The following is a 19,582-nucleotide window of genomic DNA, read 5'->3' on the forward strand; positions in this document are numbered from 1 at the left end:
TAAGGGCCCAAAGCCAGCCCGGCACTTACTTGCACGCTTACTGGCTTTTGAATGCCACTTTCCATTTGTCCGTCCTAGAGGAACAAAGAGCTGAAAGAATTCATCGAAGCTCAGAAGAGACAAATCAAACAATTGGAGGAGAAGTTTCTGTTTCTCTTTCTATTCTTCTCCTTGGCCTTCATTCTGTGGCCCTAACACCAGCTGGTGAGTGAGCTCCAGCGGCACCGCACTCGACACCTCCGATACACCGCCAGCCGGTCTCAGACGTTGGCAGACGCTCCGATGCCAACGTATACCCCCCGCCACGGTGACAGAGGCACCGCGTCACACCGGCGCTCATCCAATCAGAAGGCAGGAAAAGCAAATTCACATGCAGGGCACTTTTGAACCAGAAGAGAGCGCCACAAAAAACGGTTGTTGCCCCAAACGCGCACTAAAAAGGGTCAGAATAACAAGAGTCCCACTGGCCAGCCGGGGCCACCCGTCCAGCTGTTTCTTCAGGGGGGAAAAAAATTGGAGTCACCGGTGAGTACATTTTGCATTTAGCTCTGCTTTTCTGCTTCTGTCTTCAAGTGTGTGGCATCCTGCGATCAAAGATTCAGCCAACCCCAAAGCGGTTGACCTCAACGTCCCACCACCATGCCTACCAGAGCAGGTGACGTGATGCTTTGGACATCCTTCCGTCTCAGATGCCCAAAAGTACTCTTTGCCACATCTGCGGCAATACGGTGTCTTTTCAAAGGTGCAAATAAATCCAGCGTGGGCGGAACACGCACGTCTTCGGTTTTTCCCGCTTTGTTTGTGTGACAGCTGTTGTGAAAATTTTATACAAATAAAGTTGTATAGTACAGGTTTGGCCAAGCCGCAACTCCCGAACCGCATGCGGCTCTTTTATGTTCATATCAACATTTGTGTGTGTGTGTGTGTGGGGGGGGGGGGGGGGGGGGGGTTGTGCGTGTTGGCTTCACTTGAGTTCAATTTGGTATTTTGGTCAAAAGCGCATGTGGTGAAATTCCACAAAGTAGGATGGGCAAACACATTTCTTTAAACTATGAGTGTCAATTGGGCTCTCGAAATGGCAGACGTCGTGGTCACGTGACGCAGACAAGACGTCAATGGACGTGGGCAGAGTTAACTTGTTTAAAAGGGAGTAGGCAGAAGAAATATTTAATTTATTTAAATCTATTTTGAGTGCACACCATTATGCCAATGCATAACAACTGTAAATCTACTAAACAAAACAGCGGTTGCTATATGACATCTGCCACGTCGTGGTCACGTGACATACGTGACGTCGATGGGCGTAACTTTCGCCGGAATTCAAATCCGCGGGGAGAGTTAACTTGTTTAAAAGAGAGTGGGCAGAAGAATTATTTAATTTATTTAAATCTATTTGGTGTGTGCGCCATTATGTCAATGCATAACAACTGTAAGTCTACTAAACAAAACAGCGGTTGCTATTTGACGTCTGCCACGTCGTGGTCACGTGACGCGGACGTGACGTCGACGCCTACTTTACATCCCACCGATCACAGGACTCCTCGGCTGCATAACCGTGCCCCCTTCCCAACCAATCGGATTTGCTATACGCGAAAACGACGCCAATGGAAAGAGCTTCCGCCCAAATTTAAATCCGTGGGCGTGGCTCGCAGCAGGAAGTAGGAAAATGGCGGCGATGTTGACAAAGACACAGCGGATGGTAACATACGACTAACAAGAGAAATATTTTTATTTTCTGCTTGCAACTGGACCGTCCAGAGCGTACACGGTAAGTACAACTCATCGTTTTTAAAAAGAAGTACTTTTGTTGCCCTGAAAAGCGAGTGAGCGTGGCGTTTGTGGGGGACGTCGAATTTCGACGATTCTTTCTGGTCAACGGTTGTAAATGATTGTGTTGATTAAAAAAGAAAACTTGATGTAACTCTACTTTTAACTGCCGTTTCAGATAGATTTGGAATTGCATCACATCCAATTTTGCCTAGAGCGTACACGGTAAGTAACACTCGTTGTGTTTAAGGAGATTTACGTTTGTAATAGCAGAAGTGTAGCCGCGTTGCGTTGTACGTGTGAATGTTGGTCCGGGCGAAATGTTAATGTTTAATTTCATTCCTTTAGGTTCCACGGTGTTTGTTGGCTGCAAGTTTTCCACTGCAAGAAGAGGCTCATATCATTGACCAGGAGCGAGCTACAATGGTGAGTAGCCATAACATTTATGTTAAACACTTCCTATTTCATGTCTAACAGTACTTGATTTAACAAATAACCATAAATAAATACAGTGTGGGCACTGAAGTTAACATATGTGATTATACTGCCTAATCTGTCACCGAGTAGATTGTTGCAAAGTAATATAAGATCCAAAGTTGTAATTCAGAATAGTTTTCAAAAGAAGGCCATTAGAATTATATACAAGTCTGATTACCCTGAACAAGCTATTAATTAAATCACAAATTCTTCAATTCAAAGATTTGGTAGATTATCAGACAAATAATGTCTAACAGTAATTGATTTAACACATCACGATAAGTAGATTGAGTGTGGGCACTCTCAAGTTAACATATGTGATTATACTGCCTAATCTGTTACAGAGTATGTTGTTGCCAAGTAATGTAGAATAGATCCAAAGTAGTAATCCAGAATAGTTTTGAAGAGGCCATTAGAATGATAAACAAATCTGATTACCTTGAACATAATAACAAGCTAAGTGTTTAATATGTCCTATGAAGTCAAAATTGGGCACCATCATGTGGTGAAATTTGGAATTGCATCACATCCAATTTTGCCTGGGAACAAACAGATTACATAAATCTTAGTTTTGAATAAGCCACTCCTTCTCAAACAAGTAAACTCTGCCCATTTTGCGCAGTAGATGTTCTGTTAATATCTAGTATTTATACAAAGTCATAATTTAAATTGCTTTCAACCTTCATTCATCGGTTCAACCAACATTACTCGCTCTTATTACCAACTTGTATTGATTTAACTAAGCGTTTAATACTTCCTATCAGGTCTCAAATCGAGATTTGGCAAAATACAATTTCAGCAAATCCAATTTTGCCAGGGAACAAAAATAGATTAAATAAACTAAATAAGTCCTCTTCCCATTAAATAAATCAGAAAAGTCTGTCTTGTAACCAGTCCTCTTCAAACAAGTAAAGTCTGCCCATTTTGTGCCGTAGATTTTGTGTCTATGCCTAGTATTTAAACAAAATCATAATTTAAACGACTTCTTTCCTTCATTCACTTTGGAAATTTGGAATTGCAGCAAATCGAATTTTGGCAGGGAACAAAAATAGATCAATTAAACTAAATAAGTCTTCTTCCCATTAAATAAATTAAAAAAGTCTGTCTTGTAACCAGTCCTTTTCAAACAAGTAAAGTCTGCCCATTTTGTGCCGTCGATTTTGTGTTAATGCCTAGTATTTATACAAAATCATAATTTAAAGGACTTCATTCCTTCATTCACTTTGGAAATTTGGAATTGCAGCACATCAAATTTTGCCTGGGAAGAAAAGTAGATTAAATAAATTTAATAAGTCTTACTACTTCCCATTAAATAAATTAAATACGTCTTACTTGTTCCCACTCCTTTTCAAAACAGTAGTTTAAAACGAGGGCCCTTCACTCAATCTTTAACCTCAACCCCGCACGTTGTGTTGTATCTGTGAATGTTGGTTGTGGCCAAATGATAGTTTTCTTTCATTCGTTTAGGTTCCAAGAAAACTTGATGTAACTCTACTTTTAACTGCCGTTTCAGATAAGCGGGTATTACGTCGCAGTCAAATGCCGCGGATATGACGTAATTGCCCGAACCTCCGCCAAAATTCAAATCTGTTGGCGCGATGGCCGTGAGCCACTGAGCAGCGACGATTATCAACAGAAATATCTTTATTTTCTGCTTGCAACTGGACCGTCTAGAGCGTACACGGTAAGTAACACTCATTGTGTTTAAGGAGATTTACGTTTGTAATAGCAGAAGTGTAGCCGCGTTGCGTTGTACGTGTGAAAATTGGTCGAGGCGAAATGTTAATGTTTAATTTCATTCCTTTAGGTTCCACGGTGTTTGTTGGCTGCAAGTTTTCCACTGCAAGAAGAGGCTCGTATCATTGACCAGGAGCGAGCTACAATGGTGAGTAGCCATAACATTTATGTTAAACACTTCCTATTTCATGTCTAACAGTACTTGATTTAACAAATAACCATAAATAAATACAGTGTGGGCACTGAAGTTAACATATGTGATTATACTGCCTAATCTGTCACGGAGTAGATTGTTGCAAAGTAATATAAGATCCAAAGTTGTAATTCAGAATAGTTTTCAAAAGAAGGCTGTTGGGTTGACAACATTTAACAGAAATCAATCTCAGAGACGGTAGGTCTTTTTGGCTTGGCGTTTTCTTCTGCGCAGAAGGATGCACCACAGACACACAGCAAGTGTGGCAGTGATTCGCAGTCTGCTCTGAGTTTCGGCCGTGCCATTTATTGAGAGAGAAACAAAGGGGCAAGTGTACATGGTCGAGTAGGTTTCCAGACAGGAAAAACATTCCATAGTTATATCCCATTCCCACAGAACAAAGGGGATACTCTTATGGACGGGGCAGTATGGACGTCTCATGACCATTAGCTTAACAAAGACGTAGGGAATACATCGCTAGGGAATACATCGCTGTGTCGTACTCATGACTTCATCTTAAATAAGACCTTTGTCTGCTTCAGCCATCCCATGACAATCTCATGATCTGTACATGTCTAGCTAACTGTGGGGCTTATTGTATAGCGCGGCTAATGACTGCCATATGCCCCCAAGTCATTTTCACGAGGCCAGATACTGCGGAGAATCTTGCACACAAAAGTTTTTACATAGAATCCAATGATAAAAAGTATATAATTTCCAACATTCCCCCCTGTTTATCATTGGAATTCATGGGAAAACAAAACATCAACTAATAAGTACATATGTGTATACATGAGCATATGCTTACACAATATAGTATAGCACCATCGAAAAACATGAAAGTTTACATTCCAGAGTTTATCAGAACTACAGCCCTTCATCTGGCTTTGGCTATGTTCGTTATAATGGAATGTATTTTGTTCTGGATCGTCAAGAAAAATAGACAGGTAGGCGATTTACGCAAGGCGATCCCACTCATCTTGTTCACGCTGGGCCAACCTGATATTCTGGACAGCAGACGCTGATGTGAACCTTTTAGTCATGTGACAAATTAAATTAATGCCACATGTGGTCATTTGATAAAGTAATGAAGGACATAATATTGACACAATATCACAGCATACTGCAAAGTTGAAATGCTCTTAGTTTTGCCCCCCTTGCAAATGTATGTGACTGTCGATGCAAAGTCCAGTCCACTGTATGTTCAGTCGTGAATTGCTCTGGGATCACTGCCCAGGGCCTGCTGTCCATCCAAGATCTTTATGTCCACTTCACCGTCCTCAGAGTCTCTTCCCAGGCCCCGGTCAGCGTTCAGGAGTTCCCTAGTAAACGACATCTCCATAACCAGTCGTCAGCAAACAATTCTTCTCCTTTGGGGTTGTTCGGGGCACGGGGATGATTGGTGGTGGTCGTCTCATCGGAGTGCTCAATAGAACCTCCAAGCGTCCCTGCATCTACTCCTATGATCCCGAAGCCCGCGTGAACCTAAAACAAATAAACAAACAAACAACACTCCCCCCAGGAGTTATGAATTATCTCCCTTATCTCTCATCATGCTGTCAGTCTCGCACGATTTCTCTTGTAGCAGAGTAACTGCTAGCCGTTCAAGTTAGCCTTTCCTGCTCCAGCTGTCACTGTCTGAAGTCCTGTCAATCACGTCTCAACAATCACTCTTTCCCAGTCCAAATACTAATTTTCTCTCCAAATTTCTTCTTTGATTTAGGTTTTTTTTTCTCAATATCGTCAAATTGGTACCAGTCTCGTCAGTTTTGTCCAACCAATTTGTGTATGTACCTTATCTTCGTCGAAATGTGTTCTTAAATACTTTCCCTTTAATAGCAGCTTCAATGCATTCATGTGTTAAGAAATTTTCCCTATTCCTTGTTTCTGATCCAATTTCCTATTTTATTTAATTACCTTTCAAACATTTGTTGTCTATTGTGCTGCAGTCTAATTCCTATTAGCTTTATGATTTGTCATCATTCATGCTTTTCCGTTGATAGACCTTAACCCTTACTGTCGCTAGATTGTTACCACGCTTTGCTTCCATTTCAGATTGTTATCTCCCATTAACTTTGCTTTCGAGATGCTTCTTCTGCTCCTTCCATCACTGCCTGTTGAATTCTGGCACGTCCTGTTAAAGCCTCAAAAACAAGTGAATCCGAAAAACATTGAATGTCACAATTAAATTTTATATCTACTTACTCATTCAAACGTAACCCCACCCCCCTTTGACACATTCACCTAATGTGTCATTAGGCATCCAAAAAGAAACCGGCAAATGTCCTACCACATCATCATATGTCTTGCAGCCAGTCCTGTCGAACCTTGCACTCATCCAGGACCGTCATCCCCAAGTTCCTGAAAATTGACTGTGCGCCTCACACTCGGCAATACCAACAACGGACACTTGTACTCACAAAACCACACAGGCAACGAGTATCTACTAAATGAAAATAGACACACAATGAATCATGGCGCACGAGGATTCCGTCCTGAAACTTCTCAATCATCATAAAAATCAATAGGGTTAGGGTTAACATTTTCACGTGAATTCAACATAACCTTTCCAAGACTGCAATCGACAACCTGCAAAAGTAATGCAAGTTAAAAAAAACAACCAGCAATCTGCTCCTCGGCTGGCGGTTGATGCTGCAATAAGTCAAGTGGCACACAGAAACAAAGCAAAGCTCGCACTTGCCACAAGCAAGCTTAATGGTTAATATGTATGGTTGTCATCTACATAGTCTGTCACCTTGTCGGGTGAGTCCAGGTTCGTCATGTCATATGTCCATCGTCCTAGTGTTCGATATCCGTCCTGTCTTGTCCATCCGTGTTGCTGAATTCGGCCTTCTCCATGAACTATTTTTGTTGTTCATGGTGCCTTTGATTAACCATCGGCTGTTAGTCATCACGCTTGGGTGTTTCCGTCTCAGGTGAGAGGAATCTTACCCTCAACTGTGACCCTTTCATACCAACTCCAAAATATTTTGGCCTTTCATACTGCCCTCAACACACACACACATGTTCCTAACCACACAAGCACCAATCCATTTGCATCTATCACTCATACAACAACAAACAAATTTAGTATGTGTAAGTGAACAGGCAATCAGCGAATATTGACGGTAAATCCTTCATTTCTGGATGTTCTTCCCAAGTGAATATTTCGTACATTCGTACCGGACCTTTACCGTAAAATTGCCAATTAAATGCCTAAAAATTCAGTCATTTGTTCTGCTGAGCATGTTCATGGATGAGCATGGGGAAAGAAGCAGCCTCAGCAGGTCCTTAAATAATCTTGTCCTACTCCATCGTTCTGATCGAGCACCTGGGTAGAGATACTCAAAAGTCTTCCTCCAACAGTCTACTCTACTACATTATTTTCACTTTGCCATGTTAAGGCATTTGTTTTCCGAGTCCTATCACATTTGTCATCGCGTTCACTGTCACTTGGTGTGAGTCTCATGTAGTGTTATTCTTAACTGTCAAAAGTTTTCATGGCTGTTATTCCTTGATCTTATCAGACTTTTCGTTTTGACACCAGAATTTTCCTGTGAGGTGTGATTAACTTCTACTTTATTAATTACCTCCATTGAACAATCTAATCACCTTTTGACTGCATCCTAGTAGATCCTAATGCCCTATTTCCCTTCTCCAAACTGTCAATGACTGAATGTCTAATTGTTAAGCTGGATGGGCTAAATGTGATTCTACTCTTATTTCTTGCAATTTTAGCCTATCTGTTTTATCCAAATTTATCCTCTGATTATGATACTTTTTCTTTCTTCGTAACACTACACACTTTGTTCCTTATTTATTTATTTATCTTTTAGCAAGACTCCTCAGTTGTGTCAAACTCAGTGCCCAAGCAAGCTTCCATCCACTCTGACCCAAGCTCCACCAAGTTTGATAACGTCTCAGCAGCTTGATGCATCTTTCAGGTCTTGTGTGTCTTTCGCCGCACCTCATTGTCAGGTTGTTGTTATCTTTGGTTGTAGTCTCAGAGTCAACTCATCCCTCACTCTTGGATGAGTCCATTTTCAACTGAGTCCATTCTCATCTTGTGAGTTCCTTCGTTCTTTGTACTCCGCCTCCAAGGATGCCGTTCTCCTCCAGGGCGTTGTGCTTCCCCCCCAAGCACAAATATAGTCCTTCTTTGCTCTTGCAAAGGTCAAAGGTGCCTTAGAGCCATGCACCATTTTTCTTGATGTTCTCAGCTGTCGGTGGAGTCTCGGGATCGAGTTTCAGAGTCACTGATGGATACTGAAAAAGACAGACTGGGATACCAAACTTAAATATCATCTTCCAATTTGACATAAATTTCATAGTACCTTCTGTTAATCAAACTTCAAATTCTACTGTTATCAATAATCTAATCTACTTGAGAAGGACAGCGCTTTTCCTTCATGAGCGCTCGGATGTATTGCGATGGACCTCATTTGAACCATTTTAAATTGACAGATTACCCTAAACTTAAATTGCAAGTCTTGACTGTGATTTCTCTCAATTATACTGTAATTTCTAGAAGCTCCTCCTATTTTCAGGCTACTATCTATCTTTTGTTTTCCTGACTTTGATTTCTTGCAATTCTCTCTATTACCTTTCCACCTTTCCTGATTTGAGCCTTCAATTTCTGATAAAGTTTCCAAATTTTGCCTAGTATCATCTCTATTTTGACCTCAGTATTAATGGTGTTATGCTCACTTTACAGATATTACTGAACTGTCCTGAATTTATAATTTATTAATTTCCTGTTAGGCTCCACTATTCGAATCTAGGATGTGATTTTCATATAGAGTTTCTTTTAGGTTCCTATGTGGATCATGTTTCACACAAACAGGACATGCTTAGATTTTTTTTTTAAGAATCTAAACCAAAGGTAACTGATAGGTAACTAATCACTCATCTCCCCCCCCCTGTTGTCACATAAGTGACACAACAAGCGTTGCCTTAAAAGTCATTTTGGCAAAACAGTTTTGTTATTGACATCATCAATAACACCTTATCCATTATCACACCCTTTGTTGTTTGAACTAATATCATTTTCAATCTTGTCAATCCTTCTATTTTTGGTGTCCACGCGAATGTATCTTTGACTGCTAACGGCTGTCCATGAGCCACTCCTGTTAGTGGCTTAGCAATTTCAGCATAGCGTGGAGCCCAAGCTCTGCAGTAATGACAGAAAAAAACATCAGTTGTTCTTTGTGACAGGTCGTGGTGTGTCTAATATAACCTGTTCCCTGCTCTCCCTTTCGCTGAGAGTAAACCAAGATAGTTTACTTCTGGTTTTTACGCATCCTAACTTCTGTTACTTGACTTCACTTCCTCTCTGGCCTAGATGCTGCATGAGGAGAAAGGAATCTCATCCTTACACTTCCTTTGTTTAAAAAGCAATTATCATCATTGTAGACAAAAACTTGAATTTTTGTCTATTCGAAACCCTTTGAGACTGTTTGTGATTTAGGGCTATACAAATAAACTTGACTTGACTTTTAGATGAAAGCGTAAAACGAGCCATTCAATTCATGATAATCAGTCAACCACTGTGAAATAAGCCTATTTTCTTTTCTTAGCATTAAATATGCTCAAAATCACTCTTTCTTCAAAATTGTTCTACTACTTTTCACATAGTAGTCTCCAACAACGTCAACCATTCAACCTGTATCTTGTCATTCATTCCTGCTCATTTGCATCTCACACACGCGCACACACACAGGCACGCAGGCACTGGCCTCACTCTCCTCAAGCTCTCTTCAAGCTGTCCACACAGTCATACTACATCATTTTTAATTCACAGTCCTCATTTGAATCTGTCCTATCTCAAGGTTCTTGATAAAACAACCCTCTCATTCCGATTTTGACATATTCCAAAAATTCACTCAAGAGATGCTTGCATTCAATTAATTCCATAAGCTTTTCATTTCCACAAAATTTGCAAATTTAGGGCAATTTTCCTTCCACTCATTCTTAAAGGCAAATTCTACATTACACCTTTACATTGTCCCAGTTTGAAATTCACATCATTCAGCCCATTCAAATCACACTGGGAAAGTTTTTCAACATTCCCGAAATTGCAAAATTAAAAAATCATGTTTTTACGTTAAATTATTACTTCTTTGTATGGCATGCTCAAACTTGGCCAATAAAAGATTGATTAAAATTTCTGCAAAATTTTATAAAATTCATATTTCACCTCCAAGTTCTACATGTTTCAACTGATTCAATTCTGCTCGAACATCATCCTGTTGCATCTCCTAAGTATTTATTCATCTTTTTCGCCTGTCTTTACACCAATTTCTCCAAAAAATGCATTTTCCAGTTTCAATGTCTCCTTCTTTTTCTTGCGGTGCAAATCAAATAGACCCCAGTCTAGTAACTTTCCTTGCACATTATTTTAGCCAATTTCAAAATTTTAACACATAGACACTCATAAACACGCAGAGAACACAGGGACAAAACAAAGGCCCACAACAAAAACACAGTGCACAAACAACATCAACAAACAATGCTGCGCAAACGTCTTCCTCTATTTGATGTTTTGGTTTTACTATTTTTATTTATTTTTTTCTCACATTAGTGGCCTTCCAATAAGGTTTGACAACTGTATCATTCACATACATCACCGTCATTTATACTTTGGGGAAATTTAACAGCCTTGGTCATGCTTCTTGTTTGTACAGGAGTTCTTATTGACTGACCATGACATATTTCGCTATTATATGGGGGGGGTTTCAGGTCTTTTAAATTAGATGCATGTTCTGCATAGGAGCAGAAGGAGCTTCTGCCTCAGGCTCCTCTTCTTGAGCCACGCCTAACAGTGCCTACGCACTATGGCTTCATTGTCTGACAATCATACTTGCAGCCTCAAGTTTGGTAACTTATTTAACGTATACTTCTCATCCCGTGATACATTGTCAGTAACACTTTGACGGCCCCCCATTTTAATCAATTTAGTTTTAAATCATAGGGATTTCTAAAGATGGAATGTTTCTTTAGTGCGATAACAACTTTCTGTGGTAATTCCTGCTTCGACCAGTTTTCTGGTGAGGAATTCCACAGAACTTTGCCATTTCTTCCCACCATGTTACATGCAGCACAATAGCGAGTGATACGTGCTACCATTCACACACACATTCACACCGCGGAATTTTCTTAACACAACGAGGTGTATTTCCGTCTACAAGTTCCATCTGTAGACCGAATTCCTATCACTTGGAATTCACAACAAGGACTCCGCCGTCCTTACCCGGGTACCCTTTTCCAGGGGACTAAAATACCCCAACCACGCGGCCAACAAAGAGGTCTCACCGAGTCTCTGAGAGATTTCTTTTGAAGATTCCGTCAATCATCGCTGCCGAGAAATGCTGAACTGGACGCCGGCCTGGTGGATGAACATTGCTCCCCAGGGCTTTCCTTCAGGCGTCCTGTGACCTCTGCCGTGCACGGATTCGGCGTCTTCAACACTCTTCGGATCAGCGAGCAGATTTTCAGGAAATCCCGGACGAGCCCCCAAAAATGTTGGGTTGACAACATTTAACAGAAATCAATCTCAGAGACGGTAGGTCTTTTTGGCTTGGCGTTTTCTTCTGCGCAGAAGGACGCACCACAGACACACAGCAAGTGTGGCAGTGATTCGCAGTCTGCTCTGAGTTTCGGCCGTGCCATTTATTGAGAGAGAAACAAAGGGGCAAGTGTACATGGTCGAGTAGGTTTCCAGACAGGAAAAACATTCCATAGTTATATCCCATTCCCACAGAACAAAGGGGATACTCTTATGGACGGGGCAGTATGGACGTCTCATGACCATTAGCTTAACAAAGACGTAGGGAATACATCGCTAGGGAATACATCGCTGTGTCGTACTCATGACTTCATCTTAAATAAGACCTTTGTCTGCTTCAGCCATCCCATGACAATCTCATGATCTGTACATGTCTAGCTAACTGTGGGGCTTATTGTATAGCGCGGCTAATGACTGCCATATGCCCCCAAGTCATTTTCACGAGGCCAGATACTGCGGAGAATCTTGCACACAAAAGTTTTTACATAGAATCCAATGATAAAAAGTATATAATTTCCAACAAAGGCCATTAGAATTATATACAAGTCTGATTACCCTGAACAAGCTATTAATTAAATCACAAATTCTTCAATTCAAAGATTTGGTAGATTATCAGACAAATAATGTCTAACAGTAATTGATTTAACACATCACGATAAGTAGATTGAGTGTGGGCACTCTCAAGTTAACATATGTGATTATACTGCCTAATCTGTTACAGAGTATGTTGTTGCCAAGTAATGTAGAATAGATCCAAAGTAGTAATCCAGAATAGTTTTGAAGAGGCCATTAGAATGATAAACAAATCTGATTACCTTGAACATAATAACAAGCTAAGTGTTTAATATGTCCTATGAAGTCAAAATTGGGCACCATCATGTGGTGAAATTTGGAATTGCATCACATCCAATTTTGCCTGGGAACAAACAGATTACATAAATCTTAGTTTTGAATAAGCCACTCCTTCTCAAACAAGTAAACTCTGCCCATTTTGCGCAGTAGATGTTCTGTTAATATCTAGTATTTATACAAAGTCATAATTTAAATTGCTTTCAACCTTCATTCATCGGTTCAACCAACATTACTCGCTCTTATTACCAACTTGTATTGATTTAACTAAGCGTTTAATACTTCCTATCAGGTCTCAAATCGAGATTTGGCAAAATACAATTTCAGCAAATCCAATTTTGCCAGGGAACAAAAATAGATTAAATAAACTAAATAAGTCCTCTTCCCATTAAATAAATCAGAAAAGTCTGTCTTGTAACCAGTCCTCTTCAAACAAGTAAAGTCTGCCCATTTTGTGCCGTAGATTTTGTGTCTATGCCTAGTATTTAAACAAAATCATAATTTAAACGAATTCTTTCCTTCATTCACTTTGGAAATTTGGAATTGCAGCAAATCGAATTTTGGCAGGGAACAAAAATAGATCAATTAAACTAAATAAGTCTTCTTCCCATTAAATAAATTAAAAAAGTCTGTCTTGTAACCAGTCCTTTTCAAACAAGTAAAGTCTGCCCATTTTGTGCCGTCGATTTTGTGTTAATGCCTAGTATTTATACAAAATCATAATTTAAAGGACTTCATTCCTTCATTCACTTTGGAAATTTGGAATTGCAGCACATCAAATTTTGCCTGGGAAGAAAAGTAGATTAAATAAATTTAATAAGTCTTACTACTTCCCATTAAATAAATTAAATACGTCTTACTTGTTCCCACTCCTTTTCAAAACAGTAGTTTAAAACGAGGGCCCTTCACTCAATCTTTAACCTCAACCCCGCACGTTGTGTTGTATCTGTGAATGTTGGTTGTGGCCAAATGATAGTTTTCTTTCATTCGTTTAGGTTCCAAGAAAACTTGATGTAACTCTACTTTTAACTGCCGTTTCAGATAAGCGGGTATTACGTCGCAGTCAAATGCCGCGGATATGACGTAATTGCCCGAACCTCCGCCAAAATTCAAATCTGTTGGCGCGATGGCCGTGAGCCACTGAGCAGCGACGATTATCAACAGAAATATCTTTATTTTCTGCTTGCAACTGGACCGTCTAGAGCGTACACGGTAAGTAACACTCATTGTGTTTAAGGAGATTTACGTTTGTAATAGCAGAAGTGTAGCCGCGTTGCGTTGTACGTGTGAAAATTGGTCGAGGCGAAATGTTAATGTTTAATTTCATTCCTTTAGGTTCCACGGTGTTTGTTGGCTGCAAGTTTTCCACTGCAAGAAGAGGCTCGTATCATTGACCAGGAGCGAGCTACAATGGTGAGTAGCCATAACATTTATGTTAAACACTTCCTATTTCATGTCTAACAGTACTTGATTTAACAAATAACCATAAATAAATACAGTGTGGGCACTGAAGTTAACATATGTGATTATACTGCCTAATCTGTCACGGAGTAGATTGTTGCAAAGTAATATAAGATCCAAAGTTGTAATTCAGAATAGTTTTCAAAAGAAGGCCATTAGAATTATATACAAGTCTGATTACCCTGAACAAGCTATTAATTAAATCACAAATTCTTCAATTCAAAGATTTGGTAGATTATCAGACAAATAATGTCTAACAGTAATTGATTTAACACATCACGATAAGTAGATTGAGTGTGGGCACTCTCAAGTTAACATATGTGATTATACTGCCTAATCTGTTACAGAGTATGTTGTTGCCAAGTAATGTAGAATAGATCCAAAGTAGTAATCCAGAATAGTTTTGAAGAGGCCATTAGAATGATAAACAAATCTGATTACCTTGAACATAATAACAAGCTAAGTGTTTAATATGTCCTATGAAGTCAAAATTGGGCACCATCATGTGGTGAAATTTGGAATTGCATCACATCCAATTTTGCCTGGGAACAAACAGATTACATAAATCTTAGTTTTGAATAAGCCACTCCTTCTCAAACAAGTAAACTCTGCCCATTTTGCGCAGTAGATGTTCTGTTAATATCTAGTATTTATACAAAGTCATAATTTAAATTGCTTTCAACCTTCATTCATCGGTTCAACCAACATTACTCGCTCTTATTACCAACTTGTATTGATTTAACTAAGCGTTTAATACTTCCTATCAGGTCTCAAATCGAGATTTGGCAAAATACAATTTCAGCAAATCCAATTTTGCCAGGGAACAAAAATAGATTAAATAAACTAAATAAGTCCTCTTCCCATTAAATAAATCAGAAAAGTCTGTCTTGTAACCAGTCCTCTTCAAACAAGTAAAGTCTGCCCATTTTGTGCCGTAGATTTTGTGTCTATGCCTAGTATTTAAACAAAATCATAATTTAAACGACTTCTTTCCTTCATTCACTTTGGAAATTTGGAATTGCAGCAAATCGAATTTTGGCAGGGAACAAAAATAGATCAATTAAACTAAATAAGTCTTCTTCCCATTAAATAAATTAAAAAAGTCTGTCTTGTAACCAGTCCTTTTCAAACAAGTAAAGTCTGCCCATTTTGTGCCGTCGATTTTGTGTTAATGCCTAGTATTTATACAAAATCATAATTTAAAGGACTTCATTCCTTCATTCACTTTGGAAATTTGGAATTGCAGCACATCAAATTTTGCCTGGGAAGAAAAGTAGATTAAATAAATTTAATAAGTCTTACTACTTCCCATTAAATAAATTAAATACGTCTTACTTGTTCCCACTCCTTTTCAAAACAGTAGTTTAAAACGAGGGCCCTTCACTCAATCTTTAACCCCAACCCCGCACGTTGTGTTGTATCTGTGAATGTTGGTTGTGGCCAAATGATAGTTTTCTTTCATTCGTTTAGGTTCCAAGAAAACTTGATGTAACTCTACTTTTAACTGCCGTTTCAGATAAGCGGGTATTACGTCGCAGTCATGTGCCGTGGATATGACGTAATTGCCCGAACCTCCGCCAAAATTCAAATCTGTTGGCGCGATGGCCGTGAGCCACTGAGCAGCGACGATTATCAACAGAAATATCTTTATTTTCTGCTTGCAACTGGACCGTCTAGAGCGTACACGGTAAGTAACACTCATTGTGTTTAAGGAGATTTACGTTTGTAATAGCAGAAGTGTAGCCGCGTTGCGTTGTACGTGTGAAAATTGGTCGAGGCGAAATGTTAATGTTTAATTTCATTCCTTTAGGTTCCACGGTGTTTGTTGGCTGCAAGTTTTCCACTGCAAGAAGAGGCTCGTATCATTGACCAGGAGCGAGCTACAATGGTGAGTAGCCATAACATTTATGTTAAACACTTCCTATTTCATGTCTAACAGTACTTGATTTAACAAATAACCATAAATAAATACAGTGTGGGCACTGAAGTTAACATATGTGATTATACTGCCTAATCTGTCACGGAGTAGATTGTTGCAAAGTAATATAAGATCCAAAGTTGTAATTCAGAATAGTTTTCAAAAGAAGGCCATTAGAATTATATACAAGTCTGATTACCCTTAACATAACAACAAGCTATTAATTAAATCACAAATTCTTCAATTCAAAGATTTGGTAGATTATCAGACAAATAATGTCTAACAGTAATTGATTTAACACATCACGATAAGTAGATTGAGTGTGGGCACTCTCAAGTTAACAGATATGATTATACTGCCTAATCTGTTACAGAGTATGTTGTCGCCAAGTAATGTAGAATAGATCCAAAGTAGTAATCCAGAATAGTTTTGAAGAGGCCATTAGAATAATAAACAAATCTGATTACCTTGAACATAATAACAAGCTAAGTGTTTAATATGTCCTATGAAGTCAAAATTGGGCACCATCATGTGGTGAAATTTGGAATTGCATCACATCCAATTTTGCCTGGGAACAAACAGATTAAATAAATCTTAGTTTTGAATAAGCCACTCCTTCTCAAACAAGTAAACTCTGCCCATTTCGCGCAGTAGATGTTCTGTTAATATCTAGTATTTATACAAAGTCATAATTTAAATTGCTTTCAACCTTCATTCATCGGTTCAACCAACATTACTCGCTCTTATTACCAACTTGTATTGATTTAACTAAGCGTTTAATACTTCCTATCAGGTCTCAAGGCAAGATTTGGCAAAATACAATTTCAGCAAATCCAATTTTGCCAGGGAACAAAAATAGATTAAATAAACTAAATAAGTCTTCTTCCCATTAAATAAATCAGAAAAGTCTGTCTTGTAACCAGTCCTCTTCAAACAAGTAAAGTCTGCCCATTTTGTGCCGTAGATTTTGTGTCTATGCCTAGTATTTAAACAAAATCATAATTTAAACGACTTCTTTCCTTCATTCACTTTGGAAATTTGGAATTGCAGCAAATCGAATTTTGCCAGGGAACAAAAATAGATCAATTAAACTAAATAAGTCTTCTTCCCATTAAATAAATTAAAAAAGTCTGTCTTGTAACCAGTCCTTTTCAAACAAGTAAAGTCTGCCCATTTTGTGCCGTCGATTTTGTGTTAATGCCTAGTATTTATACAAAATCATAATTTAAAGGACTTCATTCCTTCATTCACTTTGGAAATTTGGAATTGCAGCACATCAAATTTTGCCTGGGAAGAAAAGTAGATTAAATAAATTTAATAAGTCTTACTACTTCCCATTAAATAAATTAAATACGTCTTACTTGTTCCCACTCCTTTACAAAAAAGTAGTTTAAAACGAGGTCCCTTCACTCAACCTTTAACCCTATTTATTCACCTTCTAGGCTAAGTGTTAAAGGCTAAGTGTTAAAGGCTAAGTGTTAAAGGCTAAGTGTTAGAGGCTAAGTGCCAGAGGCTAGGCGCCAGAGGCGAGTTTTTGTGGGCTGAAGTTTTAGTGGGGTTAGTGTGAATACAATCCAAAAGAATACAACAGAATACAATACAATAGAATATAATACATAGATTAAATTCAATAGCTCTTACTACTTCCCATTAAATAAATTAAATACGTCTTACTTGTTCCCAATCCTTTTCAAAAAAGTAGTTTAAAACGAGGGCCCTTCACTCAACCTTTAACCTCAACCCCGCACGTCACATTGTGTTGTATCTGTGAATGTTGGTTGTGGCCAAATGATAGTTTTCTTTCATTCGTTTAGGTTCCACGGTGTTTGTTGGCTATGTTTTCCACTGTCAGAAGGATGAAAATACAAAGTACAACGCTTGGACGTGGGCGAAGACGTCACCGGTGAGTCCTTCCTTCCTATTTATTTACCTTCTAGATGCTAGAGGCTAAGTGTTAGAGGCTAAGTGTTAGAGGCTAAGTGTTAAACACAATACGAACAACACAACGATACTGCACTGAACAACACGATACCGCACTGAGAAACACGATACTGCACTGAACAACACGATACCGCACTGAACAACACCATGCCGCACTGAACACCATGCCACACTGAACAACACCATCCCGCACTGAACAACACCATGCCGCACTAAACAACACCATGCCGCACTGAACAACACCATGCCTCACTGAACGACACCATGCCGCACTGAAAGACACCATGCCGCACTGAACGACACCATGCCGCACTGAAAGACACCATCCCGCACTGAACACCATGCCGCACTGAACAACACCATCCTGCACTGAACAACACCATCCCGCACTGAACAACACCATGCCGCACTGAACAACATTATGCCGCACTGAACATTATGCCGCACTGAACAACACCATGCCGCACTGAACAACACCATGCCGCACTGAACAACATTATGCCGCACTGAACAACACCATGCCGCACTGAACAACACCATGCCGCACTGAACAACACCATGCCGCACTGAACAACATTATGCCGCACTGAACAACACCATGCCGCACTGAACAACACCATCCTGCACTGAACAACACCATTCCGCATTGAACACCATGCCGCACTGAACAACACCATCCCGCACTGAACAACACCATCCCGCACTGAACAACACCATGCCGCACTGAACAACATTATGCCGCACTGAACAACATTATGCCGCACTGAACAACACCATGCCGCACTGAACAACACCATGCCGCACTGAACAACACCATGCCGCACTGAACAACATTATAACGCACTGAACAACACCATCCCGCACTGAACAACACCATGCCGCACTAAACAACATTATGCCGCACTGAACAACATTATGCCGAAATGAACAACACCATGCCGCACTGAACAACACCATGCCGCACTGAACAACACCATCCTGCACTGAACAACACCATCCCGCACTGAACAACACCATGCCGCACTGAACAACACCATGCCGCACTGAACAACACCATGCCGCAATGAACAACACCATCCCGCACTGAACAACATTATGCCGCACTGAACAACATTATGCCGCACTGAACAACATTATGCCGCACTGAACAACACCATGCCGCACTGAACAACACCATCCTGCACTGAACAACACCATCCCGCACTGAACAACACCATGCCGCACTGAACAACACCATGCCGCACTGAACAACATTATGCCGCACTGAACAACACCATGCCGCACTGAACAACACCATGCCGCACTGAACAACACCATGCCGCAATGAACAACACCATCCCGCACTGAACAACACCATGCCGCACTGAGCAACACCATGCCGCACTGAACAACACCATCCTGCACTGAACAACACCATGCCGCACTGAACAACACCATTCCGCACTGAACAACACCATGCCGCACTGAACAACATTACGCTGCACTGAACAACACCATGCCGCACTGAACAACACCATGCCGCACTGAACAACACCATGCCGCATTGAACAACACCATGCCGCATTGAACAACACCATGCCGCACTGAACAACACCATCCTGCACTGAACAACACCATGCCGCATTGAACAACACCATGCCGCACTGAACAACACCATCCTGCACTGAACAACACC

The sequence above is a fragment of the Syngnathus floridae genome, chromosome 18 (genome assembly GCF_059516105.1).
Source record: "Syngnathus floridae isolate MCC-2025c chromosome 18, RoL_Sflo_1.0, whole genome shotgun sequence".
In the NCBI taxonomy this organism is placed as follows: Eukaryota; Metazoa; Chordata; class Actinopteri; order Syngnathiformes; family Syngnathidae; genus Syngnathus; species Syngnathus floridae.